At 31.2% G+C, this 13,486-nt stretch overlaps 1 pseudogene; it reads right to left on the reverse strand.

Annotated features, from left to right (window-relative positions):
• Nucleotides 1–8,389: 8,389 nt before the first annotated feature.
• LOC107891714 (F-box protein SKP2A-like) lies at nucleotides 8,390–10,376 on the reverse strand (annotated as a pseudogene).
• Nucleotides 10,377–13,486: the final 3,110 nt, after the last annotated feature.

The raw sequence follows: 13,486 nt of genomic DNA on the forward strand, positions 1-13,486 counted from the left end.
CGGGCTCAATTTTACCTAGGCCTTGAACTCAAAACACAAAATAATAAACAAAATTAAAACAAAATCCATGGCCCAAATAAAAACACAACAGAGGCCCAAAATGGCAAAACCCTAGCCCAATTCAGCACCACGACCAGCAGCCTCAGTGTGCCGTACATCTCCTCGTGCCTTCACAGCGCACTCGACGCCCGAAGCACGACCGGTTTTGCACCAAAATGGTCTGGGTTGTCCTTCCAACGCCCGTTGACCTTGCCCAAAACCTGCAAATGTGACAAAATGATAGAAGAAAGCAGGGACAGAAGAGCAGTAGAATACAGTAAAAAAAGAAAAAAAACAACGTAATCGGCTATAAAAGCCGAACCTAATGTAATTCAAAGGAGGTTTTTTTTTTCCTCTGAAATATTTATGAACAAGAAAACAGAAATCAAAAGGTTTAGATTTATCCATTTACACTCCTTTTTAATCTTTTTTTTTGTGTTCATTATTTACATGCAAAAGTAGAAACGGAAAGAAAAGGGGATCATCGGACAAAAGCAAATCTAAAAATCTAAGAAAATGGGCTGATTCCAATTCTTTTTCTATTCGTTTTTTTATTTTTTATTTTTATTTTTATTTTTTTTCTGTTGTTTTCATTACTCTTTTCAAACAAAGAAACTAGGAAAAGAACGAAAAACAAAAGGGAGAGTACCTTCCGGTTTCGAAAGCCCGTCGCCGGAGATCTTCTCGGTGTTGGAATCGGACCGAAGAGGGTACGAAAAATCCCTCCTTTTTTTGGCTTATTGGGTCTAAAGGACATTTTTTAAGGATCGAGAATGGGGCTTTAAAACCCGACTTTTGAGTGACTCCGGCCACCGTCCACGGCGAGACCGGTGACGGTCTCTCGCCGGATTCTGGGCAGCTTTCGGAGAAGGCAGAGAGGAGGAGGGAGAGCCTTCTGAAATTTTTGTAAAAAATAAAGGGGAAGTGTTTTTTTTTGGGTATTTTTTCTATTTATAGGGTATCAAAACGGTACCGTTTTGGGAGGGTTCAGAAGAGTCCCAAAACGACGTCGTTTCGGGGCCATCCGACCGACCCGACCCAGACCGTCTAGGATTCGCGTGTTTCTGCGGTGAGGGGATATTTGTGCGCGAGATCCTTCCTCTTTTGCGCCCAGTGCAATCTGGTCCCTTTTTTGTTTTTTAATTTAGCCGTAACTTTACTTTTGTTCCATTTTAGTCCCGCTCAAAGTGAGGCGTTTTGGAGGGAGGGATATTTACTGTTCTGGTCCCCCACCCTTTGCGCGCGTCACAATTTGATCATTTTCTTTGTTTCCAATTTCGATTTCAGCCTTAAGGTTTCGCTTAGTTTCAATTTAATCCTCTGCTGGATATTTTAGTTATTTATCGTTAAATTGATCATTTTAATATATTATTATTAGTATTATTGCTTGTTATTGTTAGTTTTATTTTCTTTCCATTTATGTATTCATTATCTTATTATTCCATGAGTTAACATTATTTCATTTGTTTATTTTATATGTATATATAATTTTGATCATTTATTATTTATTTCAAGTTTTTTTTTATACTTTCAAACTTTTCTTATTATTATCATTACTATTATTATTATTATTATCATATTAATCTTTATATTTGTTTATCGTTTTCATATATTATTTTATTTTATTATGTGCCATTATTTAAACTCTTTTATTATATATTATATTCCATAATATATTAATCTATGATTTTATATTACTTCAATACTGTCTATATCTATATAAATTGTAATAAACTTTTATTCCAATACACGTTCCTGATATACATATACTTATATCTTTTATATTACTTTATAATTTGTACACGCCCATATCTACATACATGTTACTTCCGTAAATATATATACATCTATATATATTCTTTACATTTTAAGATATACCCTTTTTTTTGCATACATAGTTTTTATGTCTTGTATATACATACATACATATTTTTATAGATTTTATAATTGATATACGCATATATATATCCACATACATATTTTATACTTCATAATTTTAACACGCATATAAATATGTGCTTCATATTCCTATGAATTTTATTTTATTTGTTTATTTACTTTTATTTTAAAAGAATATTGCAATTTTATTTGTTTATACTTGCTATTTTGCAATTGTCTCTTTTATCTATTCATTTTGATTACTCGTATTATTTCATTATCGCATTCAATATCACTTTCTATACATATTAACCTCGTGTTTTATTTCTACCGTTAATTTATTTCGATGCATAAGTTTCGACTTTCAAATAAGCAACATTTCGTGTTTAGATTCAAGAAGATTGTACCCTAACTTACTGGGTTTCGATTTTCACGATAAATCTAAATGCACGAATCTTTTTAAACTCAAATTTTAAATGACCTCGAGATTAAAAAAATCACGTCCTAACTTACTGGTCGTGATCTCATTTTTAAATTCGAGATGGCTAAAATATCTTTTAAATAAGCATTTTTCATTCGCGTATCGGGAATTTGAGATATCGTATTCTAACTTACTGGATAAGATTCTCTTTCTCGATTAACGTGAAATATACTTCTTTTTCCAAAAATTTTCATTTTAATACAAGGATTGTATTTTTAATTCTTTCAAGTTCTCAATTTTCGACATCAAGACACTAGATAATCAACTAGGTACCAATTTCTGGGCGTTACGAGGGTGCTAATCCTTCCTCGTACGTAACCGACTCCCGAACCTGTTTTCTAGATTTCATAGACCAAAATCGTTGTTTTAATAAAATCAAATTATTTATTAAAAACAACCTCTTTCCAAGGTGACCCAATTACACCTCAAAAAGGATTGGTGGCGACTCCCTTTTTCATTTTCAAAACCCAAGTCGACCCTGTTTTTCAATCAAAAAATGGTGTCAACAATACACTCAATGAATACAATTTTTAAGAGCCACAACCTTTCATTTTAGACATACTTCTTGAAAGAAACATGTTCCATGGAAATGTATTCATTGGATGATAAATCATCAGTTTTAATTTGGAATAGTGCTTATGAAAAATTAATTAAGATGATAAATCATCACTTTTAATTTGAATAGTGCACATGAATAATTAATTTGCAATCTATAATTTCCAACAAAAAAAGCTAGAAGAATTGTTTTGAGTGAAAATGAATAAAAAAATTTAGAGTGACAAAGTATAATTTTATCATTATATTAACTTATGATTTCCTAAAAGTTAAAGGGATTATATAAAGAATTTTCCATTTGAGTGGGGATAAAGGCCACTTCTTGAGTTCTTTTCATTTAACTTGATAGATGTAGAAATTTAATTTCTCGATTTGTGAAGGATTATTTGTGAAGGATTATTTTAGTGTATTTTTTAAAATTTTAGTGCAAATAAAGTTATCAAAGTATCCTACAGTTGGGTTAAACACTATGGATTCTCTAACATGAAGGCAACTAAGTGGGCTTTGCAAATATCATCACCACTTTTGACCTTAGACAATAATTGGATTCGCCTAAGACCTGATGGTGTCATTAAAGAGGGTATTGGTTTTGCTGCAGTTGCGGGTGTTATGAGGGATCAGAATGAAATATGGACCCTAGGCTACAACAGGTATTTGGGCTTTTGCCCTGTTATGGAATTTGAACTGTGGGACATCTTGGATGGATTAACGCTTCTTTTAGAGCGGAATTATGACAGCGTGTTGATTCAAATTGATAGCTTGGAGGCAGTTCTAGCTATCTAAAACCGGGCTCCTAATGAGTTAGTCTCAACTCTGGTTAGGAGAATTCTCCAAAATTTGGCCAAGTAAGACATTGGGACATTTAACATATTCCTAGGGAGGAGAATGAAGAGGCCAATGGAATCACAAAACTAGTTCAAGAGAGGAGAGAAAATCTTCAAGTGTTTGACGTTTCCTGTTGAGGAACTAATTGTATTTGATTGTAATTTTTTTTCAAGTTCTTGTCTTTTCACCAAAAAAAAATTGTAAAGAAGATTAAACATTAGTTTCCATGTATATAAAATCAGTGGTGAAAGTGTTTATTCCTTTCAGTCATTAAATTAAATGTTAAAAAATGGTAATTTTTATATTTAAAATGAATAGAATTGATTGATTGAATATAATTTTTATGGCTTGATATTTAATTATTAATTTAATGTTAAATAAATAATTAATAAAAAATTAAGTTATGAAACATTTAATATTTCAAAAGATAAATAGTAATTTTTTTTTCAAAAAGTAAGAGTTTATCAATTGAATAATGATAATAAAGTCAAATTTTGACAATAAAAAAGAAAGTATGAATAGCGAAAGTTCAATAAAGATTAGATTGAAAATTTATGAAAAAGAGCTAAAGTGCAAATTTACTATTCTAGAAAAAAGGGAAAAAAATTAAGGAATATTTTTGTATGAATATGACATGGATATGAATTGATAGATAGAGTCGAAAAATTGAGATGTGGACTAGATTCGAAAGTGGTGAAAAGTATAAGGACTATACAATTTTACCATTTTACAAAAAAAACTTAATTGCAATTATACCATAAATAAATAATATCTACATAAGTAATTATTACTTAGGAATCATAAGTATGTCATGTGTCAAACAAATGAGTGATGGAAAAGGGTAAAATATCTATTTAACCCTTATGTCTTAAATATGTCAAAATGTTTTAAAGGGCAATTTGGTTATTTTGTCATTAAATATTAATTTTCAATTTTAAATTTAAAAGATGTGATACTTTTATGAGGAAAATTATAACCATTACATTAAAATCATGTGATTAAATGTGAACCCTTGATAAAAATTAATTAAATATTAAACAAAGATAAACAAAGAAAATTCTAGAAATAGAAGAGAAATAATTCTCTTCTATAAATACCCTAATACAGGGTGCATGGAAAAAAGGAGAGAATGAGAAGAGAGGAAAAAGAAATTACATTTAATACAATTTGATCATTTTCTTGTTCAAGCATATTACTAACAAAAAAAATTCTTTGAAATTAAAGTGAGATATCAAATCTAATTCTAATTCAAGAGTGTCCGTTCATATCAAACTAACCATGAAGGCTTGAAAATGAAGATGGAAGTGAGAGAAATCATGGGTAAGTTTTTTAAATTATTATGTTATATTTACTAATTGTATAATTTGATGTGAAATTGTAAGAATTAAGTTTGCAAAATTATTTTCTATATTTAAGTGATGAAAGTATTATGTTTACATATGAAGTAAATGGTGAATGATATTATAAATAATTCGATGAATGGTTTTATGTGAATAGTTGAAAGTAAGAAGGTGTGGGTGATTTTACCATGAATATTTAAAATTGAAAATAGTTATTTTGAATGATGAAATTATGTATTTATTATGTCGAAAGTGACATATTTATTTTGTACATTGTTTGAAGGAGCCCCCTGCACCTCAATACCTTCCACATCTCTTGCTTCGTGGTACTATATTTGTACATACCACTAACAACCAATTTATCCACTACCTTTTCATATTCTGGGTTTCCCCCTTTGAACTCGACGCCACGGTGGTGGGCCTATCTTCCACAACAATGAACCTGTTTCCCATGACTGATCCTTAGTAGAACTCCTTCCCTTTGAAACTCCTGATCTTTAGTTCCTAGACATGGTTAAATCCTTACAACAACAACAACAAATGAAATAAGGAGAAAAAAATGTCTACAGAAACTTTGATGATGAACACAAGAAAGCCTTTGACTCTAATAACCAAAGAAGAACCTCAGACAATTGAAAATACATAGGAAAAACCTTGAAAATCGAATATAGCAAAAAAGGTTTCAAAGACAACCAAATCTAAGATTTATAGATTTTCTCAAAGGTCTTCACAAACACACCAATGGCATTTGACCACATGCACCGTGTCAAACACCCTTCATCATTTCCATTACCCCCTAAGTGAAGTCGGATGAAACTTGGCATTTATGGCAAACTTTCTAGAAGAATTAAAACAATTTTTCATCTTTCTCGACGAAAATGAACATTTTTTCCATCTCAAAACATGTGAGCAAAGAAATGTCTCACGAAAGGTCACTTTGTAACCTACCATTCAAGTTAGGGGGAGATTGTTAACCCCTCCTCAACCTATACATGTGTCAGCAGAAAAGATGGCTTTGACCTCCTAATTGATTTCGCCCAATGTTGTGACCTAACTAGCCGTTCGCCTTGGCTAAAGAAGTATAGACCTTTCGGTAGCATACCATCCGACCAAAATGATCCCTCAACTAATCCTACTGCTCTTAGAAATAGGGTAAGTTCTACTTTTTAGGAATAGATACTCCTCAAGTGTGAATGAACCTCCAATGATAAGTGGTCCCCACTAGAGAATAACAACAACCTTGTACTGCTTAAACCACTATGTCCACACCTGATACATGCACTGATGTGGTGAAAGTTATTAAATTTCATTCATTGAAGGTGTCAATTTTCAAGTTTGGAAAACTAGTCAACTTGTGACAACTTTTTGGATGGAATCCATGCATTTTTGGGTTAATATGTCTTCATGGTGTTCTAAGATCTAACTAGCCAACTTGTGATGACTTTTTGGATAGAATTCAGACATTTCTGGGTTAACATGTCTTCATGTTGTTCTAAGATCTACATCTTATCTTCGAAATGCACTTTGAATCACTTAATTTCAAGTTCGGAAACTCAAGTTATAATCGTTTTAGTGAAAACTGTGTGAGCAGAATTTTTAGATAGGATTATTACAAAAATTACAAGTTTCAGGCTTTTAATTCAAGTTTAAATCCTATTGGGTTCGATTTTTAGGCTTAATTTTTATATATAAGTCCAATATTGTATTTATTAGGTATTATTATTTTATTAGTTATTTATTCCGAATTTTGGATTTATTTAAGTATTTCAAGTTATTTAGGAGTTTTATATTTCTTAGTCAACAAGAACGTTTGGTTTAAAACTACTTGTTTAGATTAATTAGAGTTTTATTTGGATGTACTTAGCTAACTTATATAAAGGTCTCTTTATTTTTCATTAGAGACACAATTGTTTTCTACTCTAGGAGTTAGTTTCTTTATGTAAATTTCTTTCTTGTGATTATTAGAAGTAGTTTTCTTCTCGATTTTCTTTATGGAGTTGTGGGAATTCACTCTTATCCTTCAACTCACTAAGGATAATTTCTTGGAGGGTTGATTAGAGCCGTTCATTGAGTTTGTTGGGAGTTATATCTCAAAGGGTTCAATTTGACACTTATCCATCTATCAATCGGTTTATTCGATCCATCTTCTACTTTTATGTTATTTTTTCATTTTTTTCATTTATTGTTTTGAATATTTCTTAAATTTCTTATTTTAGTTATTTATGTTTTTGTTGTTTTCCTAAATTTATTTGGTGTTTTTTTTTCATGTCAAATTCAAATCTTTATTTATCGAGTCAAATAATTTGAATACGATCTTGGTTCACTATTTTTTATCAACACCTCACGTACACCATGTTTGTATGCTCACAATAATACCACGTCACACTACAGGACAAAAAGATCTCTCTTATAAATACCCTTTCAAAAATAGAAAAGAGATTAACCCCTTAAGCCCCGAATCCGTTCCTCTTTTCCATTCTCAACTCTTGGTCTCTCCAGATGAACTAACCCTTTAACCTCTTGTCTCTCTCTCCTTATCTCCACCTTATCTCTTCTTACTTCTTCCCTTGTTTAACAATTTTATTTCATTTTCATCCGTCCATTATTTCTACTTTTCAATTTCTTAGGGCCAGTTATTTATTGTTTTTGAGAAGTGCTTTTGAGAAATTTGAGTGTTTGGTATTGCTGTCAAAAAGTGCTTTTGAAGAATAAAATGTCCATTTTAGACATGATATTATAAAGTAACAAATATGTATTTAAATAATGTTCAAATTAGTTAATATTATGATATTTTAGCAAAAATATAAAAAAATAATTTATTATGACTTATTGTTAATATTTTAATATATAATATTAATTTTAAATATTTATAAGTAATTAATATTAATTATTTATAAAATTTAATTAGAATATATAAACTATATTTAAATATTTAAATATAAAAATTAAATATTTGTAATTAGATATTGACACAATTGTATTATTATAAAAATTATTTTTTATTTTTAATTAATGCTTTTAACATATTTGTATTATTTTATTTTAAAATGTATTTGAATATATAACTCATATTATTTTAAAATAAACACTTCATAAAAATAGTTATAAATTATTTTATTTATTACTTAAATAAAGTGAAGATTCCATATAAATTTGTTTAAATGTTGTGATTCTCGTATTCAATTTCATCTAAATTTCAATGCATTATTTTCAATCAGTGTCCGTCAACAGAAATAAAAGAAATTGATTTGCAGTTCATGCATTTATCATGTGTTTTAACTAATTTTATATTTACGATTGAGAAAGTACCAAATTCATCATTAAGACCATAAGCAATGTGAAAACGGCAAAGTTTGGCTTCCGAAAGAGAAACATTGCATACTTCACAACTCAACAGACCAGATCACAACGCCTGAAGATTTCTAAGACCTTGTAGTACATTTACTTACAATATCAACATTAGATTTAACGTCCCCTTTCAATGAGCTGTATGGAGAATACTGTTTAGTGTGCGTTGTGATTGGACCGCACAAGCGCAATGCACGTACGTTAAGTTCAAGCAGCCGCTCATGACGAGGGAATGCCTTCCAGAGCAGGTGTGAAGAGCGGGGAACGTGTCACATAATGCTGAACAGCTGAAGGAGTCAGTGCAGTATACTGGCTTATATTCAGACTTCTAAGACCTTCCTCATCATATCTACCCATCATCGGCTGCCAAATTGAAGCCTTGTTCTTCACTCGGCTGTGAGCCAGTGAGTACATTGCCCTGTCTGTGATATTCCGGCAATAGTACAGACCAAGCGACCTCAAATAGAGACATCCACTCGCCAAAGCAATCACGCTATCATTTGCAATACAATGTAAAAGCTAATCAGTCCTCATCTTTAAAGCATGCAATGTTTGCCTTCCGTTCTTGAAAGTGAAAATGGTAAACAAGCTTAGTTATTCAAAGACTGAACATCAACCTGCTTCAGAAGCTAGAAATGACGCTAAAATTTTCTTGATATTGTAGTCCACTCTCATGCAAACTTCACATATGTTTTAAACTGGATTATAGGGAAGCCAATTTAAAGTCAATAAATAGATGGTATCCACATTCGAGAATACGAATGCATATTTTTAAATTGTGTCTGCCGACAACCATTAGCACTAGGTGCTGCCAGACTTCACTAGATATACGTGGAAGCAAAATGCCATGTCAAATTTCAAAAGGGGATGAATTAGGCTAGAGTGTTGGAATTTGGAACTGAAACAATATGTTGAATTTCAATGTCAAAGCAGTAAGTTATACTACATTGCAAATACCGAATATGAACCCAATGAAAGCAATACCTGTTATGCGGACACAGCCACACAAGTCAAGGCATCTGAGATCAGGGCATCCATATGCTAGACTCGTAACTCTTAGATCACCAACGTTGTCACACCATCCTAGATTTAAAGAGTGCAACATATTGCAGTTCTGTCCAATAGCCTATACCAATATTTCTGACTCAAGTAAGTCAATTTTCTAATCAGCAAGTAAATAATAGTATTGTTCATACCTGCAATGCGCAGTCAGTTGCAGCTTTAACGCATCCACAGAGATTTAATATTTTTAGTTTTCGACAAAATTTAGTCAAATATTCAAGACCTTCATCACTGAATGATGTGCAGCCACTGATGTTAAGTTTTGTAAGATTACGACAACCATGGGACAAAGCATACAATGAGCGATCACCAAGCTTGAAACTTTTGCTGAGGTCCAGATCCTACAGATCATGACAGAATTTATCAATCGTCTCAACAACAGTGTCCTCAAGATGCGGATTTTCTTGGCGTAGCACGAGAGTTAGCAATTTGGTAAATTTAGGAGTAAGGGATAGAACCAAGTTGTTCATGTTCTTCCAGCACCTGCAGCAAGATACCACACAACCCAATTTTAGCGAGGAAGTAAACTACCACAAATAAAATGACAAATCTAAATGCAGCCAAGCATAATATGAAAAAGTTTCCAACCAATAAGGTAGATATAAGATATTTCAACATCTCCACATCAAACAAGCTTTAACCATTACTACTAAGATTAAATTTTAAGCAAGTTAATAAGCATCAGGGGGGACAAAAATACTACCATAACCACCAATATACATTGATAAATATATTTAAGAATTGATAAACCCGACTAGGAGAGTGTTTTCAAAGTCATGCATTATTTTATCCTACCTATCAGAAACTAACGTACTAGGTGCTACAAACTTGGAGAACACTGAATACATCTTCCTAAATCAACCAAATACTTTCTTCAAGATTCATAAAAGGGAACAATGGCAAATATATTATTTGTAAACTCGTATCATTTATGAAGGTTCAAAAATCAAAAGCATAGCCAATTGAATGGTACTTCAACAAAAAATCATGCAAGTTTGCTGGTTAATTATAGTTAAAACAGAAAGTGACACGGGCAATTGTAAAGGCAATAATCAAGGGCTAACTGAAAATGGAACTTTATGAGGTTAACCCAGACATCTCAAGATGGGTAGGAAATGCAGGTTCAATCAAAGGGAATTACATCTTAAAGAAAAAGAAGATGAAGCTTCGCTAGTCATAATTTCAGACAAAGAAAACGCAAAAACTAAATCAAATCGGAAAAACACGATCTTAATCTTAGACATAAATTATGCAACAAATCGCTGAAAACATTGAAGAGCTAGGCATGTCACGTTTGCATCTAAAAATATCCAACTCTAAGAGCTCAAATAATTGAAATCAATGAGCCGACCAAGAAAGGTCAACGAATAAAGAAGATGAGGAAAAAAATGAAAGAAACATTTAAAGCGATAAAAATCATGAGCCAAAACAATCAATGAAATGAAATGAATTCTCAAAAAAAAAAAGATAAAGCAGTTTCGTAAATTCATAAATAGGATGCAAAAAGGTTTTACATATTTAGGTTAGACTATAGCCTTTCCAGCAGAACTGGGGAGCACAGGTTTTACAAATTGGGGAGCATCAAAAACAACTATGTATTTAAACAAACCAACATACCTTCTCCTGGGTATCTTTTAAGCTCTTAAGCACTGGAGGGTTGCCTCAAAGCAGTAGCAGCTATCCTGAATGAGAAATCAAATTTCTGTTCTTTTCAGCCAAAAGCACGTTTGTGGGAGAAGACAATTCCAAAGAACCAGCAGAGGAGGGGAAAGAAAGTTTGTTGGAGAAGACGACATGTTAATTTGGTCAATTTTCAGCCAAAAACATTTTAAGCTGAAGAAAAAGAGAAATTTATAGCTTTTCATCTGGAGAGAAGTCCTTTTCTAATGGTGAAATTTTCTGAAGAAAATAAGGCTATTCTTCATTCCTTTGAAGGGAAAAGGACTTTTTTAGCCAAAAGTCCTTCTAAAACGTGCAGAAGAATGGGGCCTTAATCTACCTCATTTCCCTTAGTATTATTTTACGTGGAAACCTTTATGCTTTATTACATTATAATTTCATTTTTCTATTTAAATTTTTTTATCATCATCTTGAAATCATTACAAACTTCTGCTCTAATTTCACATCAATATTTAATTCCAAGGTATGAGGTTTTAAGCATCACAAACTTCTTGGTTCTTGGACAGTTGGACTAATGTCCTTTTCAATTTTTACCACATATTTCTTCTAATTTGAAGCTAAATGCCTCATTGGACGTAAAACTTGCTGCTAAAATATTTTATATTAAAAATTATAAATTGAATTAAACCAAATAATTTTCATAATTTGAAGTAAATCGGTATTCACAAATATAGAAAACAATTATAAATGGATGAAATATATTTAAATTATTTCCCCTTTTAAAATTTTCTCATTTTCCCACAAATTTTAAATGTTAATAGTAAACCTTAAATATGCTATTTGTTTTTAAATTAATTTTAAATGACAAGTTATTATAATTACATAAATTAAAGCAATTATCAAATCAAATATTTTGATTATATAATTATCTTTTATAACGATCACGATTAAAAATTTAATTGTTTTAATCTTTACATTATTTTTAAAATGTCGGAAATCTTCTCTTTTTTTTTATTTCTTAAAATTATCTTTTAATCTTCAAAAGATGTAGTCATAATCTATCAATTTCCAAATTGCATTCCAAATATTTAAAAATCAAATAACTTTTGATTGAGTCTTAGTTTGATGAGTAATATTGTCAATAAAGAGGATGTGAGTTTAGATGCGTTAAAGCGCATTATCCTCGGGAGAGACTATAGATAATTCTAAACATTGTGTAAAAAAAAGAGATATGATCAGAACCTGTAATAAAATTATTTAAAAAAAAACCAAATAACTATATTTCTTATATTCTTTTGAAATAAACATTTACTCCAAAATCTTTTTGTTGTGTGATGCTTTTTAAATACATTTCATACCATTTCAAACCATATTTGAATCCATTTTGTAATCTATTAGCCAAGTTCATACATCAACTTTTTAAACCAAAAGTTTATATAAACATAGTTTTGTATTAAATTTGACTCAACCTAGGTACATGCAATCCTTAACACCAAAACAAAAATTATACAAACTTTGTTGATTCGAGGGTTGCTTCTGAGATGTTGGATCAATTGCTCGAACTACTGGGACTTTGCTATACGTGTGCACCGAGAAAATAAACCGCATGCTGAGCAAATACACTCAATGATAATTCTATGATTCAAGACAAATAATGAAAGCTTAAACATATACACACATTTCATTTAAACCTATTCCCATATCATTCGTGCTATCATTTCCATATATATTTGCATTAGACAAAATTTGCATCTATTCATATCATAGCTACCATTATCTCGTAACATACCCAAAATTCATTTCATGCTTCATAACATCACATAAGCATCCAAAATATACCATATATGTTATTCATCAATTAAGGTACCATTTCTCTCTTTTATAACATACCAATTGATATTACTACATCAACATTTATATATATTCAAATTCGTACATGCTCTTTACCTATTTCTAAGCCTATTGGCTCTCTCGTTCGCATTTGGCCCTTAGGGCTTGTTTTCGCATATTATCACATATTGTATCTTAATTTCATTTAACATTTCATATATCGTTTAATCACTTCATGTGTTTATAACCTTATTAACGAAACCCAGACTTGAAACGAATACGTGAATTTGTCACCTCGAGTTGCCCGGTAACGATGACGCTATACATATACATATTACCACCCCAGATTGCCCGACAATAATGGTTTTCTCAATCTGATTAATCTGTCACCACGGATTGCTAGAAACAACGACTCATTGTATACAATCTACCACCTCGGGTTTCCAAACAATTATGATTTTCAATCAATAATCTAACCCTATGACATGCCAACTAAATTCGACTCAGC

Source organism: Gossypium hirsutum, chromosome D09 (genome assembly GCF_007990345.1).
Source record: "Gossypium hirsutum isolate 1008001.06 chromosome D09, Gossypium_hirsutum_v2.1, whole genome shotgun sequence".
Taxonomy (NCBI): Eukaryota; Viridiplantae; Streptophyta; class Magnoliopsida; order Malvales; family Malvaceae; genus Gossypium; species Gossypium hirsutum.